We start from the raw sequence: 14,740 nt of genomic DNA, 5'->3' as shown, positions 1-14,740 counted from the left end.
ATATAGTCCAGGAAAGATGAATGCAAGCATGTGCCTCCTCCTGAATGACTCCTGTCTCCTGTACTCCCGGTGCTGCACAGGTGGATGCTGGCAGAGGCATGCCCCAAGTGCTACTATGCCATGGCAGCTGCAGCACTTCACAAAGCTTTTCGGAGGCACCTTCCCATCCAACTTGCACACCAGCACTGCAGCATCACCCCTGCACTCAGGAGCATGGACAGCCATCCTGCACGACTTCCAGCAAACAGGAGGTTGCAAGCCTGGCCAATGGGACTGCATGAACAGCTCTGTGTTCTGGGCATGCAGCCCTAAGTCCCGCATTGCGACACCTCCCAATAAGTAGCATCCAGCAGCACAAGCCCTCAAACTAGCCTTGTGCCAAGGGGCAAAAGCTTTTTCCCTAGCTACAAGAATATATCCTGCGATCCTTTTTGGGGTATACAGCCCCCTTAATCTGGCTGCTAATTCACTTGCCAAATTCATTTATAATAAGGCACTCTTCCTGACAGAGGGCAATGCTTCTGCCCTGACTTCACATCCTGAAATACAAGATAGGCTTCACATTTAACAAAACCAAAAGAGCCCAGACTCAAGCTCTGCTCACAAAGCATCTCTGGAGGATCAGCCACCTCACTCCCTGTGGGCAGGTTCCTAAAACAGCCTCTGATCAATTCCCCTCTCTCTCTTCATCCTGTGCTCTTTATATTGCTGTTTTTCAAGCCGTTGTAAAAATGCAAATGCAGCCTGAACGGATCCCCTCCATACCTTTGGTCCCCTGAGGCTAACAAGTAGGTCTCTACTTCACAGTTTTATAGGTCCGTTATGTTCTTTGATGAGCAGCTCTTTCCCAGATAAAATGGCTTTGAAATAAATTCAGAAGGTTTTTAAGACTGATTGTTAAAGTGTTTGGCAAATTACATAGAAATTATTCATATTTCAGCCCTACTTATAAGTACTAGCAACCCTGGCCTTCACTAGCTACATCAAAATGCCAGCAAGCACCCCAGCAACGAGACTGGAAGTGACAAGGTGCCAAGTGTGTTGGGCCTGGAAGCCACCAGAGCTCTCCACGCTTTGTCAGACCTTCCCACTTAGTTGTCCATGCTCTGCTTTGCAAGACCCATCAACTCCTACTGCTCATGGAGCCGCTGGAGTCCAAAGGGAGTAAATGATGGACCAACATTGTGACAAATTCCTCCTGATTTCCCCATTCATCTCAAGCACTTCCCTCACACCAGGAGGACACACTAAATAATGTGCACAGTAGCACGCAGCTCTGCCACTGTAAGCCCGTGAGCAGGTTTGCCTGTGGAAAACTGTCCTGGAGAAACAGACACTGATTTTCAACATCCAGGTCTGGATTGCTTCCTGGTGACCTGGCCAACATAGAAAAAGTGGGAGACCTCTGATCCAGGACTAGCCATGTAAATAAACATTGAAAGCTCGGATGGAATAAATGGGCCCCACGAGTCAAAGCAAGGTAGTATGGGCCATCACTATACAACAGGAGCAGCTACTCTCGCGTCAAGCTACCAAAAAAAGGAACTTTGGCCAGCATAGCCTCAGGGACAGTAAGGCCATATTATGTCTTTTTAACAAACGAAAATGTATTGAATACATAAAGAAGCAAAAAGGCAGTTGTAGCATGTGAAATATGAAGTATGAATTGACTCACTCATTTTAATGGCAAGTCTCCCTCCCTTTTCTTGCAGTTAAAGGCAGGCTTTGTATGTTGAAAAGCCACCCATGACCAGCTTTTATAGGATACCAAAATGGTGGGAGCTGCTCTGAGGGGAAGGCAGAGGGGAGCTAGACGGAGCCGGCTGCTGCTTATATTGCTCTGTGCCTTGAACGCAGCACACACCCCACACACACACATCTGAAGCAGAGAGGAGCAGGCAGCCCTGGTGCTGACTCTTCCTCGCAGCCTCACCACTGGGAAAGGTCAACCCAGACGTGATCTTCATGGTCACTCCAGCCCATGGCAGATGGATTGCTTGGGACTGTGCTGCTGACACAGGAATCCAGCCACCCTGCAAAAGCTCTTCTGCTCCATGTAAAGATGTATTTATAAGCAAGAGAAAACAGACTCTATAACCCAGGGTTGATCTTCTGCGCTTTAGCAGTTAGCATCAGTAGAAAACGCAAACATCATATTTCCTACTAAGGTCTTTCAGTAGAAAAGCGATTCACCAACATAACAAAAAACAATGCTTTAAGAGGAAACAATTTGGTCCTTTGAGTCATAAATAATATACATAGTCACAGAGTTCCTGTAATTAGCTAATATAGCACATAATTTAAAAAAAAATATTGTAAATTACCTTGTAAATGTGTAACCTCAGGGAACTATCAGGTATTTTATGATGTCTAATGAAATCAGGGCATGAAAACACAGAATAAAATTGACACAGAAGAAACTACCAAGTCATAAGAACTCAGATCACAGCACCATAGTTACATAGACAGACCTATAGCCTAAGTAACACAACGGATAAAATCCATAATCAGTAAACTATAACTACATAACGTTATAAAAATACAATGAAAAATCAAGTTATTAAAAAAAAACATGCAAATCTGAGTCTTTAGCAGAGAAGAAATATCCTCCCCCAGGCTAGTATCTGTCTGATATCCGTCAGCTTGTCATCAAATGAGTTCAGCTTCACAAGACAAAGACTTTTCAGCTAAGACTATCTATAATTCCTTCTCTGTGTGTTCATTATGCGATGTCTTTTTCACTAGTTTTCCACTTTGAAACAGATTTTTTTTTGAGTTTTCTTATATCTTCCAGCGTGACGGTTTACTATTTTACAGTGGGTCACAGTCAAGAACTCAAAGGAAGAATATCCTTAATCAATATTGAGAACTGAAAATCAATGGATAAGTGTGCACCGTATATCAAGGAGCTCTGAGAGCACGAATGTAGGATGGCAACAGAACAGATCTCCGAAGGATGTATTACAGGAACAAGATAACACCAGGGTCCCAAGGTCACAAACAGAAAGCACAAATTACCAATTAGTGAGCCCAAAAGAAATGTGACCTCAAAAGACGGTAGGAACTCATTTTTTAGGGCATGGCTAAAAATATACATGAAACATCCCACATAGGGCAAGAGCGCAAACAAGGAAGCAAAAGGGTGCAGAAGACAGTGATGGACCTTTCATGACCAGGATCAAAGGAAGAAGAGAGAAAGAAATATCTCCAACACCATCTCCCCTGTTTAAGAACTCTGCACATTATCAATGTTTCTGCATTATCTGCAAAGTTCCTCCATCACCTCTGGCAGAGAAAGAGCCCTGCAATTGGATTTCTTATTTGCCACATTCTGCCACTGCAGCTCAACAGTTGTCTCTAAGGATTATCTTTTACTATGTCTTTGGGTTAAGGAAATCAGGATTTTAAGATAAATGTGTGTGTGTGTGTGTGCGCACGGACACATATACTTTCTGATCCAACTTTCCTCTGTGACAAAACAGTGATGCTGTAGTGTTTAGACGCAATGAATAGTCATTATGGATTCAAGGCAAGTCTTTACTCCCTGTAAACATTTATACAACATAAAACAAGTGACACTGAGAATACTCAGTAGCCCAATGGTGAGGAAGATGAATGTTAGTGTCCCCAGTTCAGTCACTGCTCCAGAGACAACTGGGATATGAATGCAGAGGACTATTCATCTTGTCCAAGCTTAGAGATCTACATTACTGCTACTCAATCTAGGCTTTTTACAAAAGAGACCAACAGGAGCTTTTAGAAAGGGATTTGTACAACACTTTTACAATGAAATTAATTGTCCTGAAGAAGTATCTAATTCTTTCCATTGAAAGAGCATATGGGGTTATTAGCTCCAAGTCATATCTGAAATCTCAAATTCTGAAGTCAGGATAAACTGCTACTAGAATGTTCTCAGATGCTTTCAATTTCAGACATGTCCTGAGCATATCTATACGATCAGACTGCACAAGAGATAAGCAGGGAGACCTTGAGGGTTCAGATGGAGCTATTAGTTCTATTATCTGCATGCAACATCTCTACCTAGGTGCTCACGTGACAGTTGGTGACACAGGGACTCAGCCCCATGGACAGTTAGGATGTAGCTCAGCACTGATGATCTGGGGCAACATAGAGGATCGCCACTGGCACTGACAAGGCAGGAAGGTGGCCAGGCTCTCCTGATACTCAGAACCTTCCTCACCAGGGAGTCCTGCTGAAACCAAAACTCCTAGTGTCCGTTATTGACCTCCCTGCACTGCCAGTACAACCACCATCTGCTGCTGACCCAGAACACATGTGCAGTGCTCAGAAAGTAACACAAAAGTGAATGACTATGGATGCCATGTGTTTGTGTTTATAAGAAAGAATATTTCACAGTAACTAGCAGGTAATTGCTGACGGGTTTGCAAAGGTGTCATATTGATAACTTAAAATGTCTCTTTCAGAAGTTCACCTTTGAGCCGCAGAACCTATGTCTCCTTCCAAAAGAGGTACTGCTTTTCACTGTGATGTACATTCAAATGTCTAGAGAGAACAGTTAGGGATTAGTGTACAACTGTTAGAGAAAAATGTGTGTTTCCAACAGACAGTGCCATTTTCCTGGGAGTGTGATTCCCTCATGGGTCACCATGGGTCCATCTTTTCCGGTGCTTTTGCCTAGAACCCATCAATGCGTCTGTCCCTGACACGTAGTTCACCATCTCAATTCTAACTCTAACGCAGACTTGTTTACCCTTCCTTTTTGCAGATCTCCTGAATGGTTTGATTTGTTCGGTCTGCTTCCCCCACCCACTCCACACCCCATAATTTGTCCTTATGATTTTTTTTCTGTTTTAGAAGTACACTGGATATATTAAAAATCTAATCCCCAGTCTCTCAATGAAATAGGAGCAGGTCCTTACAGAGTATGGAAGAAATCAATACCTGGTACCTCCTTCGTTCTCTTTGGACCTAGAAGCAGAACTTTTTTCTACCTCATTGTACATGTGGTATGATTGGTGAGGAACAGAAAAAACAGCAGAACTTTCCTGCTTGTGCAGGGCATGGCAGAGAGGACCTATACATGCACACACACGCATACACACAAAACCACATCCCAGCAGTCATACAAGCACCCTTGCTCAGTCAGATTTTTGTCAATAAAGTCTCTGTAGGTATTTTCAGGCCTGAAGCTCTTTCATGTTGGGATCATTTTGGCTTTCTATCATGAAACCTGAATTTTGTATTTAACCACGCACTTGTATTTATGGATATCAAATTATTATGCAATTCTTGATGAAATAAAAGGTGTCTCATATGAAGACAATGAAATGAGAACACTTAGTGAGCACCATCCATACCATGCCTGAATCCCAAGATACTCTTCAACTTCTTCGGTTTTCTGAAGGGTGGTTGGGGAGGGTTAACAAACAAAGTAATTAAAACTGTTATATCCCGTGCACAATACAGTGGTAGGATATTACAGTCGTGATATGCTGAGCACCATAGCTGAACTATGTTTGTCTATTATAGAATTAACCTATCCAGGATTTTTCATAAGAAAAAGGAGGTTGTAGATCTACCATGCACTGAGAGTAGCTACAATATATTTACACCAGTCGCAGCTCAGTTTGACTCTCCACCACTGCTAAATAGGTGGCATAAACAGAACTGTAAGAGTTTGTACACACCAAAGGTAATTTTTTTATTTCTTACCTAGGTGATATTTTAATCAGTTGTGTTTGTAGTCTGGAGATTTTCAGAATGGGAATGCAAAAGGACTTTTTTTCCTAATTCCTTTTGCCAACTACAGAATTTTTATTTCCTTCTAATATTTCCTCCTTGGAAGTAAAACCCCTTTGAATTAAGGTAATGTTAGTTGTCTATTATTGGAGAGCACAAAGAGAGACAGAAATTAAGGACTAACAATGTTCTGAAACTAGCATGACTTTAAATTACAGCAGGTTAATAAATCACTTCAAATGTAAATCTCTGCCTGCTCTCACCTTGAGTTCTGAATACCTTTAATCAAGTAGCATAATAGAAATTTTGATGATCAAAGGCTGTAACTGCCGGCAGAGTGAAACTACAAGCTGGAGAGATGGCAGGGACTTAAAGTTTGGACTGTTCAACAGAAAATGCTTTGGAAATTCAGTCTCTCCGGAACCTGTAAAACCTAACAAAGTGATGGAAACAGTTTCAAATATTCAACAAACGACATTGTAAATCTTGTGAAGCCCAGCACAGGTGATGCAGCTGGGAACTCAGAGACGTCAAGGAGATGGGAAAGCAAGGAAGAGATTTTGGGTTGAGTCACAAGACCAACATTCACAAGCACAACCGCGTGGGATGAGTTGTGGTAGCCTTTGTCCCAGTAGGGCTTTTCTGTAGTGCCATTCTCCTGGGAGAATTGTTGACACCACCAGGGTACAGAGATTTGCAGGCACATATGATGTATAGTAAAGCTGAACCTCACAAACCTTAGAGAACCAATGGGAAACACAGGAATTCCGTCCTGCTAAGGAACCCAAGGGCAGCTGCAGCACCAGCATCCTAAAGACGCCATCCTGCAGCAGTATTTTGTGAATCTGAGACAAAGGTCCAGCGCCACTCATTCTGGGGTCTTATTTAACATGAGCAGAAAAAAAGACTTGTATGCATCTGAATTATTTTTTTTTTAATTACCTATATGCCAAAGATCTGCAAACGTAAACAAGCAGTGTTCACAAGCCTCCCATCTAACAGTCTGGGAGGAGGAAGACAGAAGGGACAGTTCAAGACAGAGAAGAAAATTTTGAGTGGTGTTAACCTGCTACACACACCTCCCTCCGCACACGGAAGTTGTACTAAGCTGCTAAATTTGAGGTGTTTATGTTTCTCTAAGCATGTTCTCATTCATACATTTGCTTTCTAGGCTCTTCTTAGTGTGGTGCAAGGCAGCAGAAGGCTGTCTTGTTTTTCTATCTGTTTATCAATATTACTGCTTACAGTCACAAAAACACTTTCATCTTAGAGACGTAATTTGTGGTTATGCCTCTCCCTCTACACAAAAATGTATCCTTACAAGAATAATAAGTTTTATAGAACTCTTAATCATATAAATCAGAGCAAACTCCCCATGAAATAAAAATGAAACCTTGGCTCCACCGAAATCAAACATAAATCTCTGATTTCAGAGTGGGCAGAATTTCATATAAGAGAAGAGAAATTGCCTGGTTTATTACAATGCAGGGAGAGGCAATCCCAGCTGAGTACAGGGCTCTTTGAACACTTCAAGCCTTTTATAAGGAACATAAAAGGACCTGGCACTGAGTTCCTTGCTTTATCTGTCTCCAAAATGATGAGTAATTCTTATATATCATAGAAGACTTCAGCATTTTCTGGAACGCAAATATCTAGATTTGCCCCATCCAAAGTGAAACGCTCACTGCAGGGATGCTGAGTGCTGCAGCACCACTCCAGCCTGCCACGGTGAAATCTGGACACCTCCAGGCAAAGCCACAAAGGTATTTTGGTCACGCATTTCCACATCATCTCCAAAGATGAGGTGGCCTAGGAATATGCATAACCGCAGTCACACAGCAGTTGTACCTCAGCTAAGAAGCGTGATGCACAGCAGCCATCTCTGATTATCAGTATAACGAATGCAAGCTGGATCATCTGCAATCCAAATAATCCATTCACAAAGAATCAAAAGCAGGCTTGCCAAGCTGCCTTTCCCTGCTGCTTTGCATCCCAGCATAGGTAACATGAAAAGACACTTTGGTCATGGTTTTGTTTATCTAGCACTTACTATTTGATATATAAAACAGAGCATACTGAACACATATATATGTGTTTGTGTGTGTGTATTTGTATGCAATCACATACATCTGAGCAATTTTCTTGCAGTGGTCTGCACAGATAAATGATATCTATTGCTAGCCCTTCAGGTTCCTTCTGTTTTTCAGCAGAGGACCTGGGAAGTCAGCTCAAGGGGAAGGGCTGCTGCTCTTTAAACACTACGCGCCCCTCTTCAAGAAATGCAGGTCTCAGGAGGAGGCAGAGTGTGCCTGGCAGGGGATGAGTAATTGCCTTCTGGAAGGGAGCTGCAGCACTCAGCATAGCTGTGCCTTCAAAATGCAGTTTTCAGTCCCCATCTGCAGGCAGGATGGAGCAGAGCAGCTCAGCACCCCAGGTGGGTTGGGGGACACTGGGCTGAGCCGGGGTAGAGCCAGAACACTGCAGTGGGGGGGTTGCAGAACAGTTCTGTACTGAAAATCACAGCAGTGATTTGCAGATTAAATCTTGTCTACCATTCACCACACTAATCACGCACCAGCCAATGCTTTAGGGTCTCTTACATGGCTGCAAATGTAAGAGTTCTGCCAGAAAGTCAGGCTGGGAGATAAGCACAGGCTTGCAATGTGCACACACACCTGCTGTGCTAAAATGGCAGAAAGAAACAATTTTAAAAATAAGTGGGGAAAAGCTGTGCACAGACACATATCACATCTGTGCACATGGGGCAGAGCAGGCACGTGGGTGGCTGTGTCTGACGTTATGGGGTGGCAGCAGGGATGCAGAGAAGAGCCCTGCAGAAACTGCGGGAATGCACCCAGTGCTCGGGCTGGTGCCTTCCTCTGGTGACCCAAAGCATCATCCAAGCCACAGCAGCTTCCCAAGTCTTATGCCAGACTGGAATTTCATGACAGCTAAAAGAAGAAAGCAAACTACCGGCTCAGACAGTAACATTTTTATCACAGAGTCATAGAATGGTTTGGGCTGGAAGGAACCTTAAAGATCCTCCAGTTCCAACCGCCCCACCATAGGCAAGGACACCTTCCACCGGATCAGGTTACTCAAAGCCCCATCCAACCCAGCCTTGAACACCTCTGGGGATGGGGCATCCATCACTTTTCTGTGCAACCTGCACCAGTATCTCGCCACTCTCACAGTAAAAAAATTCTTCCTAATATCTATAATCTAAACCTCCCCTCTTTCAGCTTAAAACCATAACCCCTCATCTTATCCCTGCAATCCCTGATAAAGAGTCCCCCTCCCCAACTTTCCTCCAGGCCCCCTTTAAGTGCTAGAAGGCTGCTATAAGGTCTCCCCAGCCCCCTCTCTTCACTAGGCTAAACAAGCCCAACTCTCAGCCTGTCCTCACAGGGGACGTACTCCAGCCCTTTGATCATCATCATGGCCTTTCTCTGGCCTTGCTTTAACTGACCCATGGCCTTCCATTGCATGAGAAAAATCAGACCTATTCCCAGATTTCCAGAGCAAGGAAGGTGCTACACACATGAAGAACTGGGGAGAGGGCTGCAGGTAGTTGAGCTGTGAGCTCTGTATCACCTGCATGGTGGCTCACTGGTCTCTGAACACGAATAACTACCAAGCCTCTGCCTATACAAAAAAATTGTCTCCTTGATAAACGAGTGCCCAAACCCTAAGGCAGTAAAATCTTAAAGGCAGATTTTCCTTGCTCTCTACTTTGGAAAGTAGTAATTGAGAGCAATGTTATTAGCTTCAGCCCAAGGCAAAAGGAAAATACAAGTAAATCAGTGCTTTCTGGTAAGAGAACACTCTCTCTAGCTGAGGGAATCCAGAAGTTTTGATTAAAGCCCACCTTCCACCCCTTCCTTGTGTTAGGAGGCTTCACCATTATCTAAGCAGTTACCAACCCACTGATGGACAACTTGATAATGTATGCAATACTATTATTCAAACTCGTCAAAAGTCGTGTAAAATCCCATCAACATCAGCAAACTGAAAAGCAAAATATTAACCCCTAATTCCAGCTAGTCAAAAACTGCAGTTTCACTAGTTTATAATGAAAATTACTATGTAATAAGTTTGTTTTCATTGCTTGTTGTGATATACTTCTTTAATTACTATGTTTTTACAGCTGCAGTAATGAGTTTTCTCTATCCTATCTGTCTCATAACATATCTTCAATAAAAAAATGAGATTAATCATTATTTAAAACATCAGCTTCATTATTTTTTCATTTAATTTACAATATCTACAAATAAATAAATAAAACCAATTAAATAAATAAACAAATAGATAAATAAACAAAAACAGTTTCCATCACCCTCCCAGAATGGGATTCATTTATTGTAATGCAAATGGATGGAAGCATCAGAAGCGTAAATTCCAAATATGCTCACAGTGACTAATACCGTGAATAAGAAAAGCTATCTTAACCGATTCTAGGTTGCAGATGGATCTTGGCAGAATGGAAGCCAGAGGAAATGAATGTAATAGCTACAAAAAAAATGTAAAAAATGGCAGAGAGAGGGAAGTCTAGACAATGTGAGATGATTGCCATTTTCTCCAGCTTGGAATGCAAAGCTTGCCTTCCAATTGTTCTAGAGTGTAATCTGCTGAACACATATCGCTCTTCGAACCCATATGGACAAGTAATTTGCCATATGTTTCAGTACATGGCATGAGCACCCAGAGATGTGCGACTGCTAATGATGCAAATAGAAAAAAAACCAAGAAATGCTGCCAATGTCTCTCTGATGCACTAACACGTGGGCGGAGCCTTCCTGGGCTGTATTTACTGTATCAGTCCTCTACATGGTATCTTCTCCCTCTTTAAGCTCACAGCCACATGAATTCCCCCTGAGTCCCAGAGCCCTGGGACTACGGAAAGAGATCTGAGTGTAGTTGAATATGAGTCAAGAGTGTGTCCTGGCAGAAGAAGGAGCTAACCGTGTCCTGGGGTGCATCAAGCACAGCATATCCAGTCAGTCGAGGGAGGTGATTGTCTTACTCTATGTTGTACTGGTGCAGCCCCACCTCGAGTACCGTGTGCAGTTCTGGGCACCTCAATATTTGAGGGACATTAAACTATTACGAGTGTGTCCAGAGGAAAGTGATCCAAATGGTGAAAGGTCCAAAAGTCAAGACTTACAAGGAGTGGCTGAAGTCACTTGGTTTGTTCAGCTTGCAGAAGAGAAAGCTGAAGGTGACTCCATTGCAGTCCAAAATTTCCTCAAGGTGACAATGGAGTGGAAGTGCTGATGTCCTCTCTCTGGTAGACATCTTCTCTCTTTCCTCTCATAAGGAAATGGAACAAAGCTGCATCAGGGAAAGCTCAGACTGGACATTAGGAAAAGATCCAACTATCTCAGATCTGGAGAAAAGAAGGTTGCAGTTCTCAGTATATCCCCCACTTCTGAGCTCCTAGTTTTAAATCCACATCATCAGTAGTAACTTCAACAAGTTACCCACCTTATCATCAGAGACAATAGTTTTTTTTTTAAATATATTTTTTTTTTACAACCAAGTCTTGGTTGTCTTAATATTTTCAAATATTAATAATCTATTTTGCCTTTTATTTCAAGAAAGGTTACTGGCATAGTTAAGAAAATTTGAAAGAAATAATATACAAAGATAGAGGCAAAACCTGCTACCTTAGTCCCAGTAGTGCATCCTTTGGCTGTGCATTATTAAGCTAACACAAAGAACATTCTGAGGAATACTATTATGCTGCTGCATAGAGAAAAATGTTTCTCATTAGCATGTACTCAATACACTTGGAAAATTAGTTCCCCTTCAGAGAGTTCCAGCAACAAGTGAAACATCTGTTGCTTCCTCCAAGTTATAATAATTATTTCACAATTATTCCTTTGCATACATTGAATTTTTATGTTGTTATTTTTATCTACAAAGCTGGGATTTGTGGTGCAATTGAACGGCACAATGTGCCCATGTGCATCAGAAAAGAATAACAGGAAATAATCGCGGTCTCTAACTGCGGCATTATGTCACCTCAAGGCCAAAATTGTTGGCCATCTACATTATTTGCATTCGCTGTATTAATTCCACCGTATACACAATGGGAATTAATCCTATTTCAAAAGCTTTAATGGTTTCTATTTATTCCAAGGTTGATGCCAATGATCACAATTTTGTGTAGCTACACAACACGCTTTCTGCAGCCAAAAAGCCAGCTTCAAGTTTCTATCCCCTTGCTGCAGTGCACTGCTTGTGCAGCTGCAGCAGCACCAATGCTCGTGGTATAAACAACACCGAAATAAATCACATTAAAAGAGAACCACCACTGGGTCGCAGTAGCAAACAGCACGGCAGCGAAAATGTGCAGTTGCACTCAGGAGATCAGGAGAGGAAGAAATAGCTTAAGCCAGCTTCACAAGCAGTGAAAACATGTCATAGCACAAACTAGCAAGAGCTGCAAAGTCAGAGCCCTCGACAGCACAGAAGTCAAAACACCGACCAGAGACCTTGTCTCACAGTGACATTGACGTTCATAAGACCAGAGATAGGATCATTCAGGGCTGGTTATCAGCTAGCACAAGCTACTACTTTAAAAGGGGATGAACAAAGGAGAGGTGAGAAATGCAGGTTAAATATTGTACTTCACTCTTCCTGCTGTGATCACCTGCACTGCGGCTGCCCCGGCGCCAGGGGCCACAGCCTGGTACACAGACAGAGCTCCACCGTCAGACTGCAGTTGTCATAATAGAGTTATTTCTGCCACCCACATAGGCAGAAGAATAAATAACTTACCAAATACACCTAGAAGCAGTTCAACTTCGTAGCATGCATTTACAAAAGATGGGAACCGGAACGCCTTGCTGGAGGACAGGGGTAAAATGTCAGTCATCCCCCCTCTGCAAGCTGTAGACTTTTTGTACTATTTTTATCTGACTTGCACACATTGTTTTGCCAGCCAGTGAAGGTTTGCTCGGTGTATGTTTGACTCAGCTGCAAAACTACAGCCTAAGGATAAATTAGGAGACACATGGAAAGCCTTTTCTCTGTTACCTCTACTCCTTTTGAGCACAGGGTACCCTCGACTCCAGCTGCTGAGAGGACACACATCGCAGCACCTGCTCTGCACAGAGGAACTTGGCCAAGCAGGGAGGGCTTGGTATTTCACAGAATCATAGAATGCTTTGGGTTAGAAGGGACCTTTACAGGTCATCTAATCCAACCCTCCTGCAGTGAGCAGGGACACTTTCAACTAGATGAGGTTGCTCAGAGCTCCATCCAACCTGGCCTTGAAAGTTTCCAGGGATGGGGACTCCACCGCTTCCCCAGGGAGCCTGTTCCAGAGTTTCACGATTCTCAAGTAAAAAAAATCTTCCTTATATCCAGTCTAAAACTAACCTATTTTAGTTTAAAACCATTACTCCTTGTCTGTTACAACAGGCCTTACTTAAATTAAGTCTGTTCACACCTTTTGTATAGTCTTCTTTTAAGTACAGGAAAGGCTGCTACATGGTCTCCCCAGAGCCTTCACTTCTTCATGCTGAACAACCCCTACACTCTCAGCCTGCCCTTGCAGGAGAGGTGCTCCAGCCCTCAGACCATTTTCATGGCCCTCCTCAGGACCCATTCCAACAGCTCCATGTCCTTCTGGATGGGTTTTATACTTCTGGATGGGTTTTAGAGCTCAATGGAACCGCATCTGTATGTCTGGCAGCAGCACTGTCATAAAGGATTTTCAACATAACAGGCAAAGAATGACAGCAGCGTTACCCCTACGACTCCTTGCAAACAGCAGGAGCAGCACTTCCCTATGAGTGGGTCAGTTTTAGAGCCAATCCCATCCAGCCTTCAACTTACTCATTTTAGTAATAAAGAAACAGATCTTTTCAGGTACAGCTGTGTGTTATTCCGGTGCTGCTGTGTCTATTCTCAGTGCTGTTGCTGTGCCTGCACTGGGCTGGCTCCCGGCTCTGGAGTGGCGAGGAGCACAGAGATGGGAAGTTTGGCAGCTGGAGCGCTGCAGTGCAGGGAAAGACTCACTGAGCACTGCTGTAGGATTATGGAATTTGCATTTGGAAATCTTTTTTTTTGTTCTAATAGCAAACACATAAAAAAATAAAGAAAAAAGATCTTCCTTTCCAATGACAGCTTAACTAATTACGCAGCTGCACACACCAAAGGTTTCACTGCAGAACCTAACAGCAAAGTAGGATTAATTTGTCCTAATTTAGGTGGCTAGAAGTCTCACACCTGATTCTATATTATCCACACTAGTTTCCTTCTACGGTCATAAAAAGAAATACCTGAGATCTACAACCACAGCCATAGGTACAGTGAGTGCATGTGCAGAGGTGTCGGAGAGCAACCTCTCATCAGGGTCAGCCCCTTTTCCTGAGGCTGGTTTAGTTGTCTTTGATCGCAATCAGCACTACTGTAGCAATGGTTTAGTGAAATATTAGAGTGGTCCTCAATACGCCAAAGTAAAACTATTTCACTTTGGTTCAATTTGTTTAACTGCATTTTTCAATTAGGCAAATAATTCACATCCCATCCATTCACATGCATGGTATAAAGCAAGGTGAAAGATCTAATTTAATTTACAAGCACATATCTAGAGACTCAGCTTGGATTGTGATATCGCCAAGAAGCAGCCACCTAATCCCTGATAAATTCCAATACCAATAAGACTATACACAAGGAACAGGAGGTGTTTGTAAGTAAGGGCTAAAAGCAAAGTCAGGTGCATGAGTATTTAAGAATGCAAATGTGCCTGAACATAAAGTAGTGTCACTTTTAAACCTAAAGACTGAAGTAATAAATGAAATCAAATGAGTAACAAATAAAACCATTTTGGAAGCTTGTGCCCAAAATGCATGTGCCTTCTTTTGCTTGAATTTATTAATCAAACACAAGGAAAAAAATAAAGTAAAAAGGACAAATCATTCTGCAGCAGGTCTATATTTCTTACTCCAGATAATAAGCTTATACAAACTTGTACTGGAAATATTGAACCTGATCAGCAATCAGGGCT

Source organism: Cuculus canorus, chromosome 1 (genome assembly GCF_017976375.1).
Source record: "Cuculus canorus isolate bCucCan1 chromosome 1, bCucCan1.pri, whole genome shotgun sequence".
Taxonomy (NCBI): Eukaryota; Metazoa; Chordata; class Aves; order Cuculiformes; family Cuculidae; genus Cuculus; species Cuculus canorus.
Note: the sequence above shows the minus strand (reverse complement) of the source record.